Source organism: Giraffa tippelskirchi, chromosome 4, assembly GCF_054371585.1.
Source record: "Giraffa tippelskirchi isolate mGirTip1 chromosome 4, T2T-mGirTip1v1.2.pri, whole genome shotgun sequence".
NCBI lineage: Eukaryota > Metazoa > Chordata > Mammalia > Artiodactyla > Giraffidae > Giraffa > Giraffa tippelskirchi.
Genome location: NC_137278.1, coordinates 190,447,468 through 190,470,109, shown reverse-complemented (window position 1 = coordinate 190,470,109; position 22,642 = coordinate 190,447,468). Strand labels below are relative to the sequence as shown.

Sequence of the window (22,642 nt, the reverse complement as noted above, 5' to 3'; positions counted from 1 at the left end):
CCCATGCACCATAACCCACCAGGTTCCTCTGTCCATGGGATTTTCCTGACAAGAATACTGGAGTGGATTGCCATGGCCTCTACCAGGGGACTTCCCGACCTAGAAATCGAACCCACATCTCCTGCCTTGCAGGTGGATTCTTTACCACTGAGCTCTGGGGGAGCCCACACTATACGTAAGGGAGTCCCCATTGGAGGAGTGCAGAAAAGCCAATAGGTCCCCATGTTCATCTACCAGCACACTCACAGCTGATGCCAGCAGAGGAAAAGAAATACAATTTCAAGCTAGAAAATAATTACAAAAATAAACAGAAATGCTTTTAAAAACTCTTCAGTGAGACAGAAGAAACAAAAACACAAAGAAGAAAACAGATTCAGTTCAGTTCAGTTCAGTCACTCAGTTGTGTCCGACTCTTTCCAGCCCCATGAACTGCAGCACACCAGGACTCCCTGTCCATCACCAACTCCCAGAATCCACCCAAACCCATGTCCATCAAGTCGATGATGCCATCCAGCCATCTCATCCTCTGTCGTCCCCTTCTTCTCCTGCCCTCAATCTTTCCCAGCATCAGGGTCTTTTTCAGTGAGTCAGCTCTTCGCATCAGGTGGCCAAAGTACTGGAGTTTCAGCTTCAACATCAGTCCTTCCAATGAACACCCAGGACTGATCTCCTTTAGGATGGACTGGTTGGATCTCCCTGCAGTCCAAGGGACTCTCAAGAGTCTTCTCCAACACCACAGTTCAAAAGCATCAATTCTTCTGCACTCAGCTTTCTTTATAGTCCAACTCTCACATCCATACATGACCACTGGAAAAACCATAGCCTTGACTAGATGGACCTTTGTCGGCAAAGTAATGTCTCTGTTTTTTAATATGCTGTCAAGGTTAGTCTCAACTTTCCTTCCAAGGAGTAAGCATCTTTTAATTTCATGGCTGCAATCACCATCTGCAGTGATTTTGGAGCCCAGAAAAATAAAGTCTGACACTGTTTCCCCATCTATTTCCCATGAAGTGATGGGACCAGATGCCATGATCTTAGTTTTCTGAATGTTGAGCTTTAAGCCAACTTTTTCACTCTCCTCTTTCACTTTCATCATGAGGCTCTTTATTTCTTCTTCACTTTCTGCCATAAGGGTAGTGTCATCTGCATATCTGAGGTTATTGATATTTCTCCTGGCAGTCTTTGTCTCAGCTTGTGCTTCCTCCAGCCCAGCGTTTCTTATGATGTACTCTGCATATAAGTTAAATAAGCAGGGTGACAATATACAGACTTGATGTACCTTTTCCTATTTGGAACCAGTCTGTTGGTCCATGTCCGGTTCTAACTGTTGCTTCCTGACCTGCATACAGATTTCTCAAGAGGCAGGTCAGGTGGTCTGGTATTCCCATCTCTTTAAGAATTTTCAAATATGAATAACATAAGTGACTTTTTAAAAGTTTTTTTTTAACGTGGACCACTTTTAAAGTCTTGAATTTGTTACACTGCTAACTGCTACTGCTAAGTCGCTTCAGTCATGTCCGACTCTGTGCGACCCCATAGACTGCAGCCCACCAGGCTCCGCCGTCCCTGGGATTCTCCAGGCAAGAATACTGGAGTGGGTTGCCATTTCCTTCTCCAGTGCATAAAAGGGAAAAGTGAAAGTGAAGTCGCTCAGTCGTTCGACTCTTAGCGACCCCGTGGACTGTAGCCTATGAGGCTCCTCCGTCCGTGGGATTTTCCAGGCAAGAGTACTGGAGTGGGGTGCCATTGCCTTCTCCGTTTGTTACACTATTGCTTTGCAAATTTGCTTTACTGTATTGTCTTATATTTTGGTTTTCCAGGCACAAGGCATGAGGGATCTTAGTTCCCCGGCCAGGGATCCAATCCATACCCCTTGCATTGGAAGGTGAAGTCTTAACCACTGGACCACCAGGGAAGTCCCTAACATAAGTTACTTTTAAAACACTGTTCATTAACTGATAACATTTACACAGACAAGTACATACATTATAAGTATGCACACAGCTCAATGAATTTTTATCAAATAAACTACCACAAAGTTTTTTAATGCCTTCGTAATTAAATACAGAGAAATCATCATGGGGATGCTTGATGCTTGCTCTCTCTACCCCTAACACAAAACTAAAAAAAAAAAACAAAAAATACAGAGAACACCAACTGTGCTCCCTGTGTTATACAGCAGCTTCCCACTAGTTATCTGTTTCACACATGACAGTGTATATATGTCAGTGTTACTTTCTCAACTTGTTCTGTTCTCCCATTGCCCTGCTGTGTCCCCAAGTTCATTCTCCACATCTAAGTCTCCATTCTTTCCCTCAGGTTTCAACAGAACCATTTTTCTAGATTTCATATGTATGTGTTAAAATGTGTGATATTGGTGGGATGGGAGGGTAGAAGGGAGGCTCAAGAGGGAGGGGATATATATATATGTATATTAATAATTATGACCAATTTGCATTGTTTATGGCAGAAACCAATACAACATTGTAAAGCAATTATCCTCTAATTTTAAAAAAGTTCTAATAAAAGAAACAAGATAAAATGGAACAAGAAAAAAAAAAACTAATATAGAGGGGCAGGAAGATAAAGCAGAGAATTCAACAGGACTCTTCCAAAAAAATTAGCAAAAGACAGCATGAATTGAAGGAGAAAAAATAAACTAAAGGAAATCACAACTCCTAAAAGAATAATTCAATTCTTAGTCAAAGTGACCTGCTTTCAAAACAGTTTGGGGATTTATTTCAGACTTACTTACACTTACCCACTCATCTAGGACACGCAATAATTATACAAAGTGAGTAATGAAGACTGGGGGTTTCTGGACCTCATGGATTTTATTTCTTTGAAACAATCTCGAGAAGGAGAGAGGGTCAATAGCTCTTAGGTATTTACTTCAACAGCCTGTTCTGGGGGTAAGTACTATTAATACCTTTATACAGCAGCATCACTCTGAAATGTGAAGGAAACCATGTCATGTCCTCAAACGCAGGGGGGCAATGTCTCTGTCTTAGTGGCCATGGACTGATGCAGTCTGCAGTCCACCTTCATCCACTTTCACAAGCCTGTTTGCTCCCTTGTCTCAATTCCAAGTCAGCTGAGCAAACAACAGAACAGCTGAATCGGCATTGGAAAGAGAAGGCAGAGAGATGAGAGGCAAAGGGAATTAGCAGAATGAGAATAAAGGGGACAGAGAGACAGTTGCATTTAACCCTGAAATTACCATACATAACATCTCTAGGCAAGGAAAACAACGTTGCCATCACCTATTATTAGCACAGGATATGCATAAAAAACCTTTACTATCTGAGCTGCTGAGGGAGTTTAAGGTAAGCACGATCTAATTACCCAAGATAGTATCACTGAGGGCTTCATCTTCCAAATACTTCATAACCTTTACCTAATTAATTTTCACCAAGCCTCCACAAAGTCTGAATGTATTAAACACTCACCATAAATGGACAAACCAAGCCCCTGAGTTTACATAACTTACCTAAAAGTGAAGAGAAGCTGGCATGTGAAATCAGAATGGGAACAGCAATGAAGTATTTCTGTTCTCCAAGACAATGCCAAACCCATATTTTTCCAAACTGTTTGTGTTTTCAGCCTCCTGGCGTTTATGGAATGGCACCAGGGATGGAGTTTTGCACTAGTAAAAGGTACATACACCTGGCTTTCATTCAAACAACAAAAAGAGGTACACTTCCCACAAATAAATATGAGCCTGGGAAAACTAAAACACCCAGTAGTAACAGAACAGAGAAGCACAAGCAGGGCACAAAAGTTCACCATCAGTCACTGTCATTCTATAGCCTTGCCCATCAGCAGATTTCATCTTTTTTTAGGCTTCTGAGCAAATCCTGGCCAAGGCGTCAGTCTGTGTCCCTTCAATTAGTGGGGACTGAAATGGTTGTGTGTTCTAAGTCATGTTTGACTCTGTACAACCCCATGGATGACAGGCCTTCAGGTCCTCTGTCCATGGGATTCTCCAGGCAAGAATACTGGAATGGGTTGCCATGCCCTCCTCCAGAGGATCTTCCCAACCCAGGGATCGAACCTGCACCTCTTATAACTCCTGCATTGACAGGCGGGTCTTCCTATTTTAATTCTGTTCTCCTGGTGCCTGGGAGGAACTGAGACCCTGCTGCCCAGCTATGGGGCTCATCCTGCCCATATGGCAGATCCACCTTGCCTCTTTGATCACCCCACAATCTCCTGTTACAGAGGGAGGCTTACCCTGAATTCCAGTCACAAAATAAGAGCCCTGACCCTCTGCATGGCTCTTGACGCTTTCTCCTTTCTAAGTGAACACAAAGTTGGACCTATTCAGACTCTATCTATTGGTGCTTCCTCCTCCTGTGTGTCTGTCTGTTTGTCCCTCTCTTTTGGAATAATTTTTTGAAGCTATCTCTACTGCTGAATCAGTTCTACTTTTCCTGACCTCTGCCACCATGTTCATCCTTCCTTTTCCCCAACGACTACTGCAAGGATCCCACGACATCCTTAAAGTCAAACCTCTGAGAACTATAAACGTGAAACACGAAGGACACTATTTCAATGCAGATGTCCTCTCTCCCAGATATTTGCCACTCCTTACTACCAGCACATTGTTGTCACCTCCAGGAATTTCCTCGTGCTCCATCTGTCTCTTCTCTCAGACCCTTTTGGTTGTTAACTACCTGCCCATCTACATCAGGGACTTCTGGACTCTGAAGAGTCCAGATTATTCTCTAACTTCTGAAAGCCATACGGGAGTCTGTAAACCACAGCATCTCAACTGAGTCTTATCATCTGTCTACTGCTGACTAGGGGTAGTGTTAGTCACTGAGTCGTGTCTGACTCTTTGTGACCCCCTGGACTGTATCCCACCAGAGTCCTCTGTCCATGGAATTCTCCAGGCAAGAATACTTGAATGGGTTGCCATTTCCTCCTCCAGGGGAATCTTCCCAACCTAGGGATCGAACCCAGGTCTCCTGCATTACAGGCAAATTCTTTACCATCTGAGCCAACAAGGAAGCTGGGGTATGTGCCTCTCAGCGTGACCACTGGCAGTACTAGAATGCTCATTTAAGACAGGCTTAGAAGCACCAGTCTGGTGAGAAATGAAGCTAAGGGACTTGTCATAAGCCAGCATTTACATAGCAAACCCTATGTTTACTTGGTGTGTGGGTTTACTGAGGCGAAGGAGTACTGTAGGAAGGCTTGTAGATATTATGGGGTAATGTTTCCCCCACCTCACTCCTTGCTGTCATCTGAACCATTTGAGTGTTTAGGTCTCTAAGGCTGGAAGAGTCAGTGAAATCTAGCGGATGGTGGGTGTCTGGTCCACAGCCCTGCTCACCAATACCCTGTGAATGGTGCAACTCCCACCCAGCTCAGCTAGGATTCCATGGAAAGCAGTGCTATTGGGCACCATGCAGACTTTCCACTTTGGGAGAGAGTCAACACCCTGGGCACCACGGTCTCTGATTCTGCAAAGCCCAGAGTGTTCAGGGCCCATCCAAGAAGCATCCCCTACAGGTGAGGATGCTCTAGGGCAGTGGCTGTCCCACTCGTGAACTTGAGCCAAGCCAGGCGATCTCTGCTCCCTGTCAGCATAACTGATGCGCAGCTGCCTTTAGCTGACTGCCATCTTTCGTCTCCTGGAATGTGACTTTTAAATGTGTTATGTACTTTATCAGTGCAGTGCCCTGGAACCTGGATTGGAACACAACTGCAGCAGATTACACTATTTATTTTACATACCTGAAGATAGAGCCTCTTGAGCTCGATATGCAAATGCACATGAATCATACGCAAATCTGAGTTTTCCACCAAGATGCTGGCATTTTTCTTTTAATGGGACTGTGATTCTTTTTCAAGAAGGAAGAGCATCTTCCTCGTGTTCCCCTGCATCAGTGCTCTCCCCGCTCTTCCCTTCAAGGTCCTGACCAGCTTGTAACTTCTCTAAGCTTCAAAGCCCTGAGAAAATTATAGGCTCCACTGAATTACATTTAAACCTATAATGGTCATTCCAAGATATTATTTAGTGCCTTTCAATAGATGTGCTACAAATGCAATGAGGGTCACACTCCTTCCCTGCAAATTTGGGATTTTATTCTTAACCTCATGGAATCTGACAGTGTCCTTAGTAATTCTAAATTTAAATGTTCTCACCTACTGCAGATCAAATTGCCAATATCGGCTGGATCATCGAAAAAGCAAGAGAGTTCCAGAAAAACATCTATTTCTGCTTTCTTGACTATGCCAAAGCCTTTGACTGTGTGGATCACAATAAACTGTGGAAAACTTTGAAGGAAATGGGAATACCAGACCATCTGACCTGTCTCTTGAGAAACCTGTATGCAGGTCAGGAAGCAACAGTTAGAACTGGACATGGAACAACAGACTGGTTCCAAATAGGAAAAGGAGTGCGTCAAGGCTGTATATTGTCACCCTGCTTATTTAACTTATATGCAGAGTACATCATGAGAAACGCTGGGCTGGAAGAAACACAAGCTGGAATCAAGATTGCCAGGAGAAATATCAATAACCTCAGATATGCAGATGACACCACCCTTATGGCAGAAAGTGAAGAAGAACTAAAGAACCTCTTGATGAAAGTGAAAGAGGAGAGTGAAAAAGTTGGCTTAAAGCTCAACGTTCAGAAAACTAAGATCATGGCATCTGGTCTCATCACTTCATGGGAAATAGATGGGGAAACAGTGGAAACAGTGTCAGACTTTATTTTTTTGGACTCCAAAATCACTGCTGATGGTGATTGCAGCCATGAAATTAAAAGATGCTTACTCCTTGGAAGGAAGGTCATGGCCAACCTAGATAGCATATTTAAAAGCAGAGACATTACTTTGCCAACAAAAGTCCGTCTAGTCAAGGCTTTGGTTTTTCCAGTGGTCATGTATGGATGTGAAAGTTGGATGGTGAAGAAAGCTAAGCGCCGCAGAATTGATGCTTTTGAACTGTGGTGTTGGAGAAGACTCTTGAGAGTCCCTTGGACTGCAAGAAGATCCAATCAATCCATCCCAAAGGAGGTCAATCCTGGGTGTTCATTGGAAGGACTGATGCTGAAGCTGAAACTCCAATACTTTGGCCACCTCATGGGAAGAGTTGACTCATTGGAAAAGACCCTAATGCTGGGTAGGATTGGGGGCGGGAGGAGAAGGGGACGACAGAGGATGAGATGGTTGGATGGCATCACTGACTCGATGGACATGGGTTTGGGTAGACTCCGGGAGTTGGTGATGGACAGAGAGGCCTGGCGTGCTGCAATTCATGGGGTCGCAAAGAGTCGGACACGACTGAGCGACTGAGCTGAACTGAACTGAACCTACTGTACAGATGAATCCACACAACCTTTCTGAAGAAAAAAAATGCAGTTTACAAAGTTTTTTAAAGTGATATTTACAATGGGGCTGGTAAAAGGTGTCAGGCTGGCTCCTGCAAAACTGAATCCTCTATTTAGCCTCAGAGGAGGCTAGCAGTCCATGGGGTCACAAAGAGTCTGACATGACTTAGTGACTGAACAACAACAACAAAGTAAATTACATGTATCTTACACATGCGACCAGAGCCACTACCATCATCATCACCACAGCCACCATCAAAGCTACAAGGAGAGAAAGACTTGCTCAGATCCAAGAGATGCAACTGAAGAAACTAATCATGTCAAGCAATTATTTGCCTACTATGTACAAGACACTCTTCTGAGTTGTTAAAAATACAAGCTTAAGATCAGCCTTACCATTTAGAAGGCTACAATCTAATAAAAATAATGACAGGAACAAATATACACTTAGCACTTATTTTTGAATCATACTCGACACTCAACAGGAATGTTTCATAGATTCCTTATGACAATAGTACTTGCAGTACGGTTACAGTACAATCTTACAGTTAAAAAATGGTAGAGGCCAGGTTCAACCCCCCAAAAAACCATCCTAGTGACTCATATATAAATAATTGTGTGGTGGTCCAGTGGTTAAGACTCCATGCTTCCAATGCAGGGGAATGCAGGTTCAAGACCTGCTCGGGGAATTAGTATCACACACACCTTGTGGTGTGGTCAAAAAAAAAAGGTTTAAAAAATAATAATTGTTAAGTGAATTGAGTTAAAATTTCATAGGCTAAACACAACTATCGCAAAGAACCAAGATAAGATCCTTAAATTAACTCTCAGAAAAGGCTTTCACCCAGGGCTATAATAACACAGGGGAAGAAAGGAATCAGAAGTTCCGCCTCCCAGTGGCCCAGTTCTAATTTGTATTTAATGCTTACATGTCAAATTCAATAAAATAGCCTCATGGTTCTCTAGTCCTAGCGCCTTTATAAAGACCATCACTTTTAAAAAGCTACTTCAAATTTTCATAATGAAATATCACACAGTCTAGATTTATCCTTCCTATGTTGGGAATGGAATAAATGAAACTCCCCAAGGGCTTCCCAGGTGGCTCAGGAGTAAGGAATCTGCCTGCCAATGCAGGAGACACAGGAAATGCAAGTTCAATCCCTGGGTCGGGAAGATCCCCTGGAGTAGGAAATGGTAACCAGCTCTAGTATTCTTGCCTGGATAATGCCATGGACAGGGGACCCTGGCAGGCTACAGTCCACATGGTCACAGAGTCGGGCGCTGAGTAACTGTGCACAGCACAAGCGTCTCAGAGGGTGATGGAGGCTCAAGATTTCCAGGTACCGTGAGCCGAAACATCACACTGGTGAAAAATGAAGCTCTATCTCCCACGGGCTCTATTTCTCAATCATTTGTTTACTCCTCTTGCTTCTGCAGAGGTCAGAGAGGCAAAGACTGCCACCTCAAATAAAGATGTTCCTCCCTGTGAACTCTCGAAAGCCTGGAATACAGTAAGACACCAGGGCTTCCAATGAGAGTCTCAGGGGCTAAGTACGGTCCACATTAACCATACAGTTCTCCTGAGGACTTCAGGGGAGGGAAGGTTATCCAGTTAGCCCTCCAGGAAGACATCATATTATGAAGGTTTCAGAGAGTGAATCCTAAAGCTTGCTCCAGAAGAATTCCTTACATCCTGAAAGCATCTTCTTTTCCTCAGAACCAGTGGATCCAAAGCTCAGAGCAACATGCTCGAGGATGAGGACCAGGAGTCAGAGCTGACAGGTGACCTGACCACACACCTCCATCCTTTGAGAACCATTCAGTTGGTTCCCAGCTTTGTTCGCTACGCAAATGACTTGATTGACACTGATCAATGACTAGCACTTGGCCCATATCTTAAGTGCTTGTGTACAAATAAAGATGATTAAATTGCTTCAAACAGCTTTTGAATTACGTCTGAGCAGCTATATTTTAAAATAGCGAGCACACTCTATTTCGCCACTGTTATCAATAAAATATTCATGGAGCTTGTACACACATTGATTTCTAATCATATGGCCAACTACCAAAGAAATGTGCCTTCGGTTTTCCCTATGCTGGTAAAGACTGATGCGGAAGACAGATGGTGTGAGTTAGGAGTGGGTAACAGAAACCCTTGACAATGTTATTTCCTGAGGAATTTTTTGGTAGTCATAAAAAAATCCTAAACTTGTAATGTCACATGAAAAGTGTGAGATAAAAAATTGTGATTTCAAATTAATAGAATGATACATAGAAATAAAGGAAGAAACATACCAAAATATTAGATGAAAAACATTCATTGAATTCTTTGTTTAATCATTACTATAATAACTAACATTGAACTGCAAAAACTTAAGGTTCCAGCTACCTGGAAATCTGTGAAAACATATACACGAGTGCATCTCACTTTATTTAATAGACGCGTTTCTGAAAGCTACACATTATACTTAATTCTATGTGTTTATTACATAGATATTTGAAAGCCATCATGCTCATAAATATAATAAAGAATTTTTAAAACATTGCAGATAAGAGCAGAAATTTCACAAAATAGAAGCTACGGATGATTAACCAACATGGAAAATTGTTCAATGTCACTGGTAATTACAGAAATAAGAATTAACCCAGCAAAGGAGTATAATTTTTACCCAACAGATCATAAAGATATTTTTAATTTAATTTTTACAGGGGAGTAGCCAAGGATGTGGTAAAAAAAAAAAAAAAGGCACTCTCACATATTGCTATAGGAAGTATAAATTGATAAAAAACCATTTTGGAAAAGCCATTTGGCATTATGGATCAAGAGCCTTAAAAATGTTCATACCTTTGACCCTGTAATTTAATTTCTGGGAATCTCTCCTAAAAAATAATGTAAAACAGAGATAGATAAGCTTCATACACCAAAATGTTCACTGCTATATCATTTATAATAGTGAAAAATTCAAAGTAATTAAATGGCTGACAGTAAGAAGGTGGTTAAGTAAATTATGCTATAGCTATATGACAGAATGCTAAATACCCTAAAAAATTATGTTTACCAAGAATTTTTAATAACATAGAAAAATCCCTTATGGCTGCAATGTTAAATACAAATCCAGCACACAAAATATTGTATGATTCCATCTATATAAAAATTCATACACAAATGCTGCAAGGAAATATATCAAAATGTTAACAGCAATTACTTTGTTGGAATTTAAGTGATTTTGTTTTTCTTTCTGACAACTTTTCCATTTTTCCCAAATATTTCACAGTGAGTATATATTACTTGCATATTAAAAAATACTAAAATTATATATTACATTTCAAGTATTCACACCAACATTTTAATTTTTTAGAAAAAGATAAAGACAGAAATGGATAAAGCTGAAATAAGGCAGAGACACAGATTAACAGAGCCTCTTCCTGACCCCTTTTAGGTACTGCCTCTAAATTTTTTAAGGCCATGTTGTGTTAGCAACTGCAAGCATATGAAATATTTACCCCATTAGCCAAATAAAATTAACTTGGATGCATAAATCTGTTTGCTGCTGCTGCTGCTAAGTCACTTCAGTCGTGTCCGACTCTGTGCGACCCCATAGACGGCAGCCCACCAGGCTCCCCGTCCCTGGGATTCTCCAGGCAAGAACACTGGAGTGGGTTGCCATTTCCTTCTCCAATGCAGGAAAGTGAAAAGTGAAAGTGAAGTAGCTCAGTCGTGTCCGACTCTTAGCGACCCCATGGACTGCTGCCTACCAGACTTCTCCGTCCATGGGATTTTCCAGGCAAGAATACTGGAGATAAATCTGTTTAGGGTCACATATTTCCTATTTCTGACCTAAAGGAATCACAGAATGAATCATTTTGGAAAGAATCATTCCTGTTGAAAGAGAGTCATGATCTAATTCTGAGTTTTCAACTTTATTTGAAGGGTTGTACCCTCTTTCGGGGGTTTCCGAGATGGCACTAGTGGTAAAGAACCTGCCTGCCAATGCAGGAGACATAAGAGATGCCAGTTCGATCCCTGGGTCAGGAAGATGCCCTGGAGGAGGGCATGACAACCCACTCCAGTTTTCTTGCCTGGTAAATCCCCACAGACAGAGGAGCCTGGCGGGCTAGAATCCATAGGGTCACAAAGAGTCAGACACAACTGAAGCAACTTAGCATGCATGCACATCCTCTTTTTGTGCCTATAAAGGCATGTGTATTTGTGTAAATAATGTGGATGTGCCTGCAACATGTAGACACATACTAAAGAATATAAGAGCAACTAAGAGTTGTATGGGTTGATTGACTTCACCCCTCTCTCTTGCCAGATGAAGAAACTGAGACCCAAAGAAATCATGAAGCTAAAAAGCGTTGCTCAGGGTCACTTGACTGTCAGTGGCAAAGCTAGTGCGGCTGGATGACCAGTTTGGAGGTTTTCCACTGACCTGGTTGCCAAGTTTATTACCCCAGGAATGTGACTATTAAGAAACTAGAGAGTTGAAATAAAGTTACTGTAACACTCTACTCTTACCCTACCCAGAAAATGAGCACTGTCACTTTATCCATTTTGTATACTGAAGGGACTTCAAAAGCTGTTGGGAGCGTATGACTGGAAGCTTTGATCTGTGTGTAATGGTCTTGAGTGGTCACTAATTGCTCAGTTAGCAGAATGAACTGAAAGTGGAGGCTAAAACAGTGTTTGTTTTATGGGTATTGTAAGATCAAAACGGCTCTTTCCAAAATCTGAAAGGCCAAGAATTTGAGACGTTCTTGAGGAATGACAGAAAAGTGGGTTAATAATGTAAACTGAACTCTGCAGATAATAAATATTTTACTGCTCCTGTACAACATTAGGCTGGCTAGCCCTAGCTTGTGATTCTTTGTGGCTGTGATTAGCATATGTAAAGTATTTCAAGGTGACTTATCAGGCTTGTTATCTGAGGGTTTCAGAAAAAGTTTTTGAATGTAGATCTTTAGATCTTTTCCTGCTATATCAGTTCTTCTAACTTTGGGGTCTAAGGAAGTGTCTTTCAGCTTAAGAGTCTTTGTGCATATTAATCAGGGTATCCTTATACGTAGCAGAGGTTGACTAAATCAGGATTTAAACCACTTTGGCAGAACTTGTCAACTCCATTCATATCCAGTGGGCTTTTACCAAATGTATGTGTGCATATTTAGTTGGTGCATATACCTTATGTATTTCATCTATGCTACTTTGGCAAATTCCATTTGCAAATATTTTCTACATTTGTCGTTGTTGTTGTTCAGTCACTAAGTTATGTCCGACTCTTTCACGACTCCAGGGACTATAGCCCACCAGGCTCCTTTGTCTATGGGATTCTCCAGGCAAGAATACTGGAGCAGGTTGCCATTTCCTCCTCCAGGGGATCTTCCCTATCCAGGAATCGAACCCACATCTCCTGCATTGGCAGGCGAATTCATTACCACTGAGCCACCAGGGAAGCCCATTTTCTACATTTAGAAACTCAATATTGATAATGCAACAGAAAATAATGTATGTAGAGGATTATAGTGGGCTTTCAGAGGAGAGGTAGAGTGTAATGGAGGGCTCATCCAATGTGAAGGCTCCTTTAACTGGCACTAAACTCAGAGCTTAGGACAGGAGTATGGTGCCAAGGGAAATGAGTAATAGTGAGAGGGCTGGACCGGAGTGCAGAGCTGACGAAGCTAAGGTGCAGGATGAGCTTGGCTACGACAAGTACATAGTGGATTGTAATTAAAGATCAAGGCAGATATTTGGAATGGAATTCAGAAGGGGAGAGGGTGTCCAATGAGAAAGAGCAAAGTGATGCAGTAAGTCCTTCAAAAGGTCTGCAGCATCACTGGCAGAGAGGGTATGCAAAGAATCCAGAGTTACAAAAACACAGACAATGTAAGAAGCTTATCATTGAGGTCACAGTGGTGTTTGTAAAATTTGCAACACATCCCCAAAATGAATGTAACACACAACTACATGGTGATGATTTCCATAAATCATCCTAGAAAATCCATTTCATTATTTTATCATACTCACATGGTGATCTCATGGCTCTGTAGACAAGGGAAGTCCTTGAAAAAGAAAAGTCCAGAATATAAAATGTCTTTGGGGATGGCCTTTAGAAATCCATATATATAAAGACTATTATCACTTTATGGGCAAGTTAAGCCTTATCTACATATTTGACTCTCTAGAAAGGACTATAGACAGAGCTGACCTGGCTTTGACATGAGTGGTCTTGAGTAAACTCTTTAAACTATCTGAGCCAAGTTTTCTCATCTGTAAAGATAACAGTAACTGAGATAATAATATCCATCTTAAAGAACTCTTGGGAGAATTAATTGAGATCATGTATGTAAAGTATCTACAAAGAAGCCTGTCACATTGGCCCCCATAACAGACACTACTTATGATAATAATTATGATGAGCTATGATAATAACGCTACTTACTTAAAATACTGCAAACATTTAAAATTCTCCTTCCCTTGCTCTTTTTTTTTAATTGAAACATAATTACTTTACAGAATTTTGTTGTTGTCTATCAAACCTCAACATCAATCAGCCATAGATATACATATATCTCCCTCTTGAATCTCCTTCCCATCTCCCTCCTCATCCTCCCTTGCTCTTTTTGACTGCCCTAAAAAGAAGCATCATTCCACTGTCTCCTGTACTCCCTATAACTCTCTGAGAAAAGACAAGAAATACGGAAAAGCTGGTATCTTAGGAAAGTTTCTCACTGACTGAGCACATTTCCTCAGAGCTTCTTGCGTTAGTCAGCCAAACTCATGCCTCTCTCATGCGGGGAAACCACAGCCCAGGCCAGCCAGAGCCTTGCTGCAGACACTATCCAAATCACTCCATCACCCTCTCTGGTAGCATGTTCTCAATAAAAGGCACCCTACCCCCAGCCCCACTGCCTTGCTAAAGCCAAAAGTTACAAATGAACAGGTGCAGAGGAGAGACACACTGCTATGTAACGCAAGTGCACCCGATGATTGTAAGAGACTCCCAAATCTTTAATATTTGACAAGAATTCAAATTAAACTATTAACCTCCTTACCTACCATTACCCAAAACAGTTTTCCGGAGTGTCTGCTTGCAGGCTAACTTTGTTTTCAGTCTATAGACTGCAGAGGCTCCCCATTGAGTCAGGAGTCCTTAGACTTTCAGAGGTGACTGGCTATGGGATCTCATGCAAGACACTTCTCTCTCTGAGCATGGAAAATAAAAATGCTGTATTAGGTAATCCTAACAGTCCATTTCAGAGATAGATAGACATACTGATAGACAGACAAACACAGTTGACTCAAACAATGCAGAGGTTACAAGCGTTGACTCCTGCAGAGCCCAAAAACCTCTATAGAAATTTACAACTGTCCCTCAATAGACACGATTCTGCACCTCCACTTAACTGTTGATTGTATGGTACTGTAGCACATATTTATTGAAAAAAATCTGCATACAAGTGAATCTGGCACTCTTCAAATCCGTGTTATTCAAGGGTTAACTATATTTAAATAGATGATCAAAAGATGATAGATACATAATAAGAGTACATTTTTACTGGGAAAATACAAATAATTGAGTATGGCTTAATTATTTAGTTCTACTGGCTGGAGAATTATGTCCTGCACCTAGATTATTTTTAGTAATTTGATCCTCATTGAGAACAAAACCACAACACATCAAAACTTATGGTTTGAAATAAAAGGAGTACTAAGGGGGAAGTTTATTGTGGCAAACACATCAAAAGGGAAGAAAAATCTCACATCAACAACCTAACTTCACACCTCAAGAAACTAGAAAAGCAACTAAATTCAAAGTTAGGAGATAAAGACTAGATCAGAAATAAACAAAATAGAGAATAAAAAAAGAGAAAAAAAAATCAATGAAGAGTTGGTTTTTTGAAAACCTCAATGAAATTGACAAATCTTTAGCTAGACAAAGGAAAAATGAGAGGACTCAATTAACAAAAATCTAGAATGAAAGAGGAGACATTATGACTGATGTCAAAGAAATAAAAATGATCATTAGAGACTACTATGAATAATTACACACTAATACATAACACAATCTATAAGAAATGGACAAATTCCTCAAAACCTACAACTTACCAAGACTGAATCATGAAGAAATTAAAAATCTGAACAAACCTATAACTAGTAAGGAGACTGAACCAGTAGTCACAACCTCTGAACAAAGAAAAGCCAGATTGCTTCACTGGAAAATCCTACCAAACATTTAAAGCCAAATTAACACCAATTCGTAAACTCTTCTGAAAAACTGAAAAAGGAACACTTCCAAGCTCATTTATCAAGCCAGCATTACCCTGATACCAAAAGTCAGACAAAGATGCTGCAAGAAAACTATGGACCAATATCCTTGATGAATACTAATGCAAAAGTTCTTAACAAAATACTAGCAAAACAAAATGACACATTAAAAGAATTATACACCATGAACAACTGAGAATTATTCTTGTAATGCAAGTATGGTTCACATATGAAAATCAATTAATGTAATACACCACATTAACAGCATGAAGGACAAAAATTACATGATCATCTCAATTGATGCAGAAAAGCATTTGACAAAATTTAACACTCTTTCACTGATCAAAACACTCAGCAAACTAGAGATAGAAGAAAACTACTTCAGCATAATGAAAAACACATGAGAAACCTATGGCTAACATCATATCCAAAGGTTGAAAAACTGCAAGTTTTTCCTCTAAGATCAGGATCAAGGCAAGGATGCCTACTCCTGCCACGTCTACTTGGTATAATACTGGAAGTTCTAACCAAAGCCAGACAAGAAAACTAAATAAAAAGCACAAAAATTGAAAAAGAAGAAATGAAAATATCTCTGTTCACACTTAACATAATCTTATTTATAGAAAACCCTAAAGATTTCACAGAAAAACTGTTACAATTAATAAGTGAATTTAGCAAAGTTACAGGATATAAAATCAACACACAAAAGTCAGTTGTGTTTCTAAACACTGACAATGAATAATCTGAAAAGGAAATTTAAAAACAATCCCATTCATATTATCATCAAAAATAAAATATTTAGAAGTAAATTTAACCAAGAAGGCAAAAGACTTACACACTGAAAACGACAAAATAATCCTCAAAGAAATTAAAGAAAATACAAATAAATGAAAAGATATTCTATGTTCATGGATTGGAAGATTTAACATTGTTAAAATATTCATACTATCAAAAGTGATCTACAGAATCATTGCCATCCCCATCAAAATTCCAAAGGCTTTTTTTTTTGGCAGAAATAGAAAACCATCCTAAAATTACTATGTAAATTCAAAGGACTGTGAATAGCTAAAAAATCTTGAGACAGAAAAAAAAGCTCGAGACCTCACACACTTCCTGATTCTGAAACATATTACAAAGCTATGGTAATCAAAACAGTATGTTACTGGCATAAAGATAGACATACTGACCAATGGATCAGAAGAGAGCCCAGAAATTAATTCTGATATATATGACTGAATGGTTTTTGACAAGAGCGTCAAGGCTACACAATGAAGAAAGCATAGTCTCTTTGATAAATGGTGCTGGAAAAAGTGGATAACCACGCACAAGGAAGGAAGCTGGACCCTTAACTTACACCACATACAAAAATTAACTCAAAATGGATTAAAGACCTAAATGTTAAAGACCTGAAACTATAAAATTCCTAGAGGAAAACACAGGGGAAAAGCTTCATGGCATTAGATTTGGTGATAATTTCTTGGATATGCCACCAAAAGGAAAGGCAATGAAAGCTAATGTGGACACATGAGACTATATCAAACTGAAAAACTCTGTGCATCAAAGGAAACAATCAACAAAGTGAAAGCAACATATCGAATGGGAGAAAATATTTGCTAATACATATGTGATGACAGGTAACATCCAGAATACATAAAGAATATAGAACTCAACAACAGCAACAAAAATAATCCAAACGAAAATGGACAAAGGACTTGAATAGACATTTCTTCAAAGAAGATATGCAGACAACAAGCATATGAAAATATGTTTAATGTCACTAATCATCAGGGAAATACAAATCAAAACTACAAAAGATATAACCTAACACCCAATAGGATGGCCATTATGAAAAATAAAAATAACTAGTATTGGCGAGGATATGGATAAGTGAAGCCCTTGTGCACTGTTGTGCACTGTTAGTGAGAATGTAAAATGGTATAGTTCCTATGGAAAACAGTATAGAAGTTTCTCAAAAAATTAAAAATGGACCTAAAAAACTAAGAAAATCCTATCATATGGACAAACTATAAGAACATCATGTAAATGAAATAAGGCAGAAGCAAAATGACAAATATTGCACAATTCCACTTATATGAGGTATCTCAACTAGTCAAGTAGTAGGGAGGCAGCTGCTAGGGGCTGGAGGAATTGAACAAAGGAAATTTGCTGTTCAGTGGGTACAGAGTTTCCATTCATGATTTGAAAAAATTCTAGAGCTCAGTGGCACAACTATATATATGAGGTTAACAATATTGTATCAGTTCAGTTCAGTTCATTTCAGTCGCTCAGTCATGTCCGACTCTTTGTGACCCCATGGACTGCAGCACACCAGGCCTCTCTGTCCATCACCAACACCCGGAGTTTACCCAAACTCATGTCCATTGAGTCGGTGATGCCATCCAACCATCTCATCCTCTGTCGTCCCCTTCTCCTCCTGCCTTCAATCTTTCCCAGCATCAGGGTCTTTTCCAATGAGTCAACTCTTCGCATGAGGTGGCCAAAGTATTGGAGGTTCAGCTTCAATGCCAGTCCTTCCAATGAACATTCAGGACTGATTACCTTTAGGATGGACTGGTTGGATCTCCTTGCAGTCCAAGGGACTCTCAAGAGTCTTCTCCAACACCACAGCTCAAAAGCATCAATTCTTCGGCGCTCAGGTTTGTGTCAGTAGACACTGTTACTAAGTCAGTACCTAGAAATCCTTGGGGAGAAGGCAATGGCAACCCACTCCAGTACTCTTGCCTGGAAAATCCCATGGGCGGAGGAGCCTAGTGGGCTGCAGTCCATGGGGTCGCACAGAGTCGGACACGACTGAAGCGATTTAGAAGCAGCAGCTTTCTTTATAGTCCAACTTTCATATCCATACATGGCTACTGGAAAAAACATAGCCTTGAATAGACAAACCTTTGTTGGCAAAGTAATGTCTCTGCTTTTTAATTATACTATCTAGGTTGGTCATAACTTTCCTTCCAAGGAGTAAGCGTCTTTTAATTTCATGGCTCCAGTCATGATCCGCAGTGATTTTGGAGCCCCAAAAAATAAAGTCAAGCACTGTTTTCACTGTTTCCCCATCTATTTGCAATGAAGTGATGGGACCAGATGCCATGATCTTAGTTTTCTGAATGTTGAGCTTTAAGCCAACGTTTTCATTCTCCTCTTTCACTTTCATCAAGAGGCTCTTTAGTTTTTCTTCGTTTTCTGCCTTAAGAGTGGTGTTATCTGCATATCTCAGGTTATTGATATTTCTCCCAGCTTGTGCCGGAATGAGTCCAGCTTGTGCTTCATCCAGTCCAGCATTTCTCATGCTGTATTCTATGTATAAGTAAAATAAGCAGGGTGACAATATACAGCCTTGATGTACTCCTTTTCCTATTTGGAACCAGTCTGTTGTTCCACATCCATCTAACTGTTGCTTCCTATCCTGCACACAGATTTCTCAAGAGACAGGTCAGATGGTCTGGTATTCCCATCTCTTTCAGAGTTTTCCACAGTTTGTTGTGATCCACACAGTCAAAGGCTTTGGCATAGTCAATAAAGCAGAAATAGATGTTTTTCTGGAACTTTCTTGCTTTTTCAATGATCCAGCAAATGTTGGCAATTTGATCTCTGGTAACTCTGCCTTTTCTAAATCCAGCTTGAACATCTGGAAGTTCACGGTTCACATATTGTCGAAGCCTGGCTTAGAGAATTTTGAGCATTACTCTGCTGGCCTGTGAGATGAGTGCAATTGTGCAGCAGTTTGAGCATTCTTTGACATTGCCTCTTTGGGATTGGAAAGAAAACTGACCTTTTCCAGTCCTGTGGTCACTACTGAGTTTTCCAAATTTGCTGCCATATCGAGTGCAGCACTTTCATAGCATCATCTTTCAGGATTCGAAATAGCTCAACTGGAATTCCATAACCTCAACTAGCTTTGTTCATAGTGATACTTCCTAAAGCCCACTTGACTTCACATTCCAGGATGTCTGGTTCTAGGTGAGTGATCACACTATCGTGATTATCTGGGTCATGAAGATCTTTTATGCACAGTTCTTCTGTGTATTCTTGCCACCTCTTCTTAATATCTCCTGCTTCTGTTATGTCCCTACCATTTCTGTCCTTTATTGAGCCCATCTTTGCATGAAGTGTTCCCTTGGTACTTCTAATTTTCTTGAAGAGATCTCTAGTCTTTCCCATTCAGTCGTCTTCCTCTATTTCTTTGCACTGATCATTGAGGAAGGCTTTCTTCTCTCTCCTTGCTATTCTTTGGAACTCTGCATTCAGATGGAAATATCTTTTGTTTTCTCCTTTGCTCTTTGCTTCGCTCATTTTCCCAGCTATTTGTAAGGCCTCCTCAGACAGCCATGTTGCTTTTTTGCATTTCTTTTTCTTGGGGATGGTCTTGATCCCTGCCTTCTGTACAACGTCACAAACCTCCATCCATAGTTCATCAGGCACTCTGTCTATCAGATCTAGTCCCTTAAATCTATTTTCCCCTTCCACGGTATAATTGTAAAGGATTTGATTTAGGTCATACCTGAATGGTCTAGTGGTTTTCCCTACTTTCTTCAATTTAAGTCTGAGCTTGGCAATAAGGAGTTCATGACCTGAGCCACAGTCAGCTTCTGGTCTTGTTTTTGCTGACTGTATAGAGCTTCTCCATCTTTGGCTGCAAAGAATATAATCAATCTGATTTTGGTGTTGACCATCTGGTGATGTCCATGTGTAGAGTCTTCTCTTGTGTTGTTGGAAAAGGGTGTTTGCTATGACCAGTGCATTCTCTTGGCAAAACTATATGAGCCTTTGCCCTGCTTCATTCTGTACTCCAAGGCCAAATTTGCCTGATACTCTAGGTGTTTCTAGACTTCCTACTTTTGCATTCCAGTCCCCTATAATGAAAAGGATATCTTTTTGGGTGTTAGTTCTAAACGGTTTTGTAGGTCTTCCTAGAACCGTTCAACTTCAGCTTCTTCAGCATTCCTGGTCAGGGCATAGACTTGGATTACCATGAATGGTTTGCCTTGGAAATGAACAAAGATCATTCTGTCGTTTTTGAGATTGCATCCAAGTACTGCATTTTGGGCTCTTTTGTTGACTAGCATGGCTACTCCATTTATTCTAAGGCATCCTTGCCCATAGAAGCAGATATGATGGTCATCTGAGATAAATTCACCCATTCCAGTCCATCTTAGTTCGCTGATTCCTAGAATGTCGACGTTCACTCTTGCCATCTCCTGTTTGACCACTGCCAGTTTGCCTTGCGGAGAAGGCAATGGCACCCCACTCCAGTACTCTTGCCTGGAAAATCCCATGGACGGAGGAGCCTGGTAGGCTACAGTCCATGGGGTCGCTGAGAGTTGGACACGACTGAGTGACTTCACTTTCACTTTTCCCTTTCATGCACTGGAGAAGGAAATGGCAACCCACTCCAGTATTCTTGCCTGGAGAATCCCAGGGACGGCGGAGCCTGGTGGACTGCCGTCTATGGGGTCGCATAGAGTCGGACACGACTGAAGTGACTTAGCAGCAGCAGCAGCAGCAGTTTGCCTTGATTCGTGGACCTAACATTCCAGGTTCCTATGCAATATTGCTCTTTACAGCATCGGACCTTGCTTCTATCACCAGTCACATCCACAACTGGGTGTTGTTTTTGCTTTGGCAAAAACATTTCTTCATTTTCATTCTTCATTTTCTTCATTCTTTCTGGAGTTATTTCTCCACTGATCTCCAGTGGCATGTTGAGCACCTACCGACCTGGAGAGTTCATCTTTCAGTGTCTTATCTTTTTGCCTTTTCATACTGTTCATGGGGTTCTCAAGGCAAGAATACTGAAGTGGTTTGCCATTCCCTTGTCCAATGGACCATATTTTGTCAGAACTCTCCACCATGACCCGTCTGTCTTGGGTGGCCCCACACGGCATGGCTCATAGTTTCATAGAGTTAGACAAGGCTGTGGTTCATGTGATTAGATTGGTTAGTTTTCTGTGATTGTGGTTTCTGTCTGTCTGCCCTCTGATGCCCTCTCTCACCGCCTACTGTCTTACTGGGGTTTCTCTGACCTTGGACATGGGGTATCTCCTCATGGCCCCAGTTCCTGACCTTGGATGTGGGCTATCCCCTCTGCCCGGCTGCTTGCTGCTACAGTGCCGTGCAATCACCACTCACCATTGTATGCCACACTTAATAAAGATTATGATGATACCTTTTATGCTATGTGCTTTTTACCACAATGAAAATAAATCAATAATTTGGTCCTTATTGTCCATCCTCCTACCTCCCACCTCCCACTGCCATCTTCTTCATAATAAAGAAAGAGAGATCTTAAAACACCTTTGGCTCTGCCAACAAGGCTTGCTTTAATGGTTAGACAAAGAGAGATAGAAAGGAAACAATGATAATAAATACCCACAAGAGCTGCTTATGTTCCTCTCCTTCTGAGCTAACCAAGATCACAGGCTGCAAATGACCCATCAGGGTCAGAGTCTGAGGTGGAGGGATTTTTTTTTCCCAGCCATTATTTCTAGTGCCTTATATTCTTGATTAATATTACTATTTCTAGAGATGACAATAATAATATTTATTGTATAATTATGTGTTAGCCACTATGCTGTGACATTTATGCACAGAATTGCATTTAATACTTAAAGCTTTTTAGAGAGAGGTTATGTTATTAAGCAAAAGTCACACAGCTAATAAATGGCAGGGTAAAGATACAAACCCAGGCCTGCATGATTCTCAGGCTGATGCTTTTAACCACGGGAGAGAACTCTGTTGCCACTGAATGGTCACTTTGTGACCAGAGCATCCTTCTTGCTGGACGTGGAGAGAAATCAAGAGACAGAGCACAAATGCAGCTCTCCCTTGTCTGCTTATTGCATTTCCTGGCATGTTCTCGAATGCAAATAATAACGACTTCTACTATTACTATTAATACTACTTAGTACTACTACCATCGCTTACTGAAAATTACATTTTGTCAGATACTGTCCTAGGCTTACATGAGAATTATTTCTCTCATTTTATAAATAAGAAAACTTAAAATCTAGAGAAGCCAATAA

At 40.7% G+C, this 22,642-nt stretch overlaps 1 protein-coding gene and 1 long non-coding RNA gene across 7 annotated transcripts in view; one reads left to right on the top strand and one right to left on the bottom strand.

Annotated features, from left to right (window-relative positions):
• Window positions 1–22,642, bottom strand: part of GRIN2B (glutamate ionotropic receptor NMDA type subunit 2B) — an 815,960-nt gene that overhangs the window by 384,936 nt on the left and 408,382 nt on the right. The window lies entirely within an intron of this gene.
• Window positions 16,604–21,775, top strand: LOC145545238 (uncharacterized). Its single transcript, XR_014081959.1, has 2 exons — window positions 16,604–20,835; window positions 21,127–21,775. It is a non-coding gene; the product is annotated as an uncharacterized LOC145545238 (long non-coding RNA).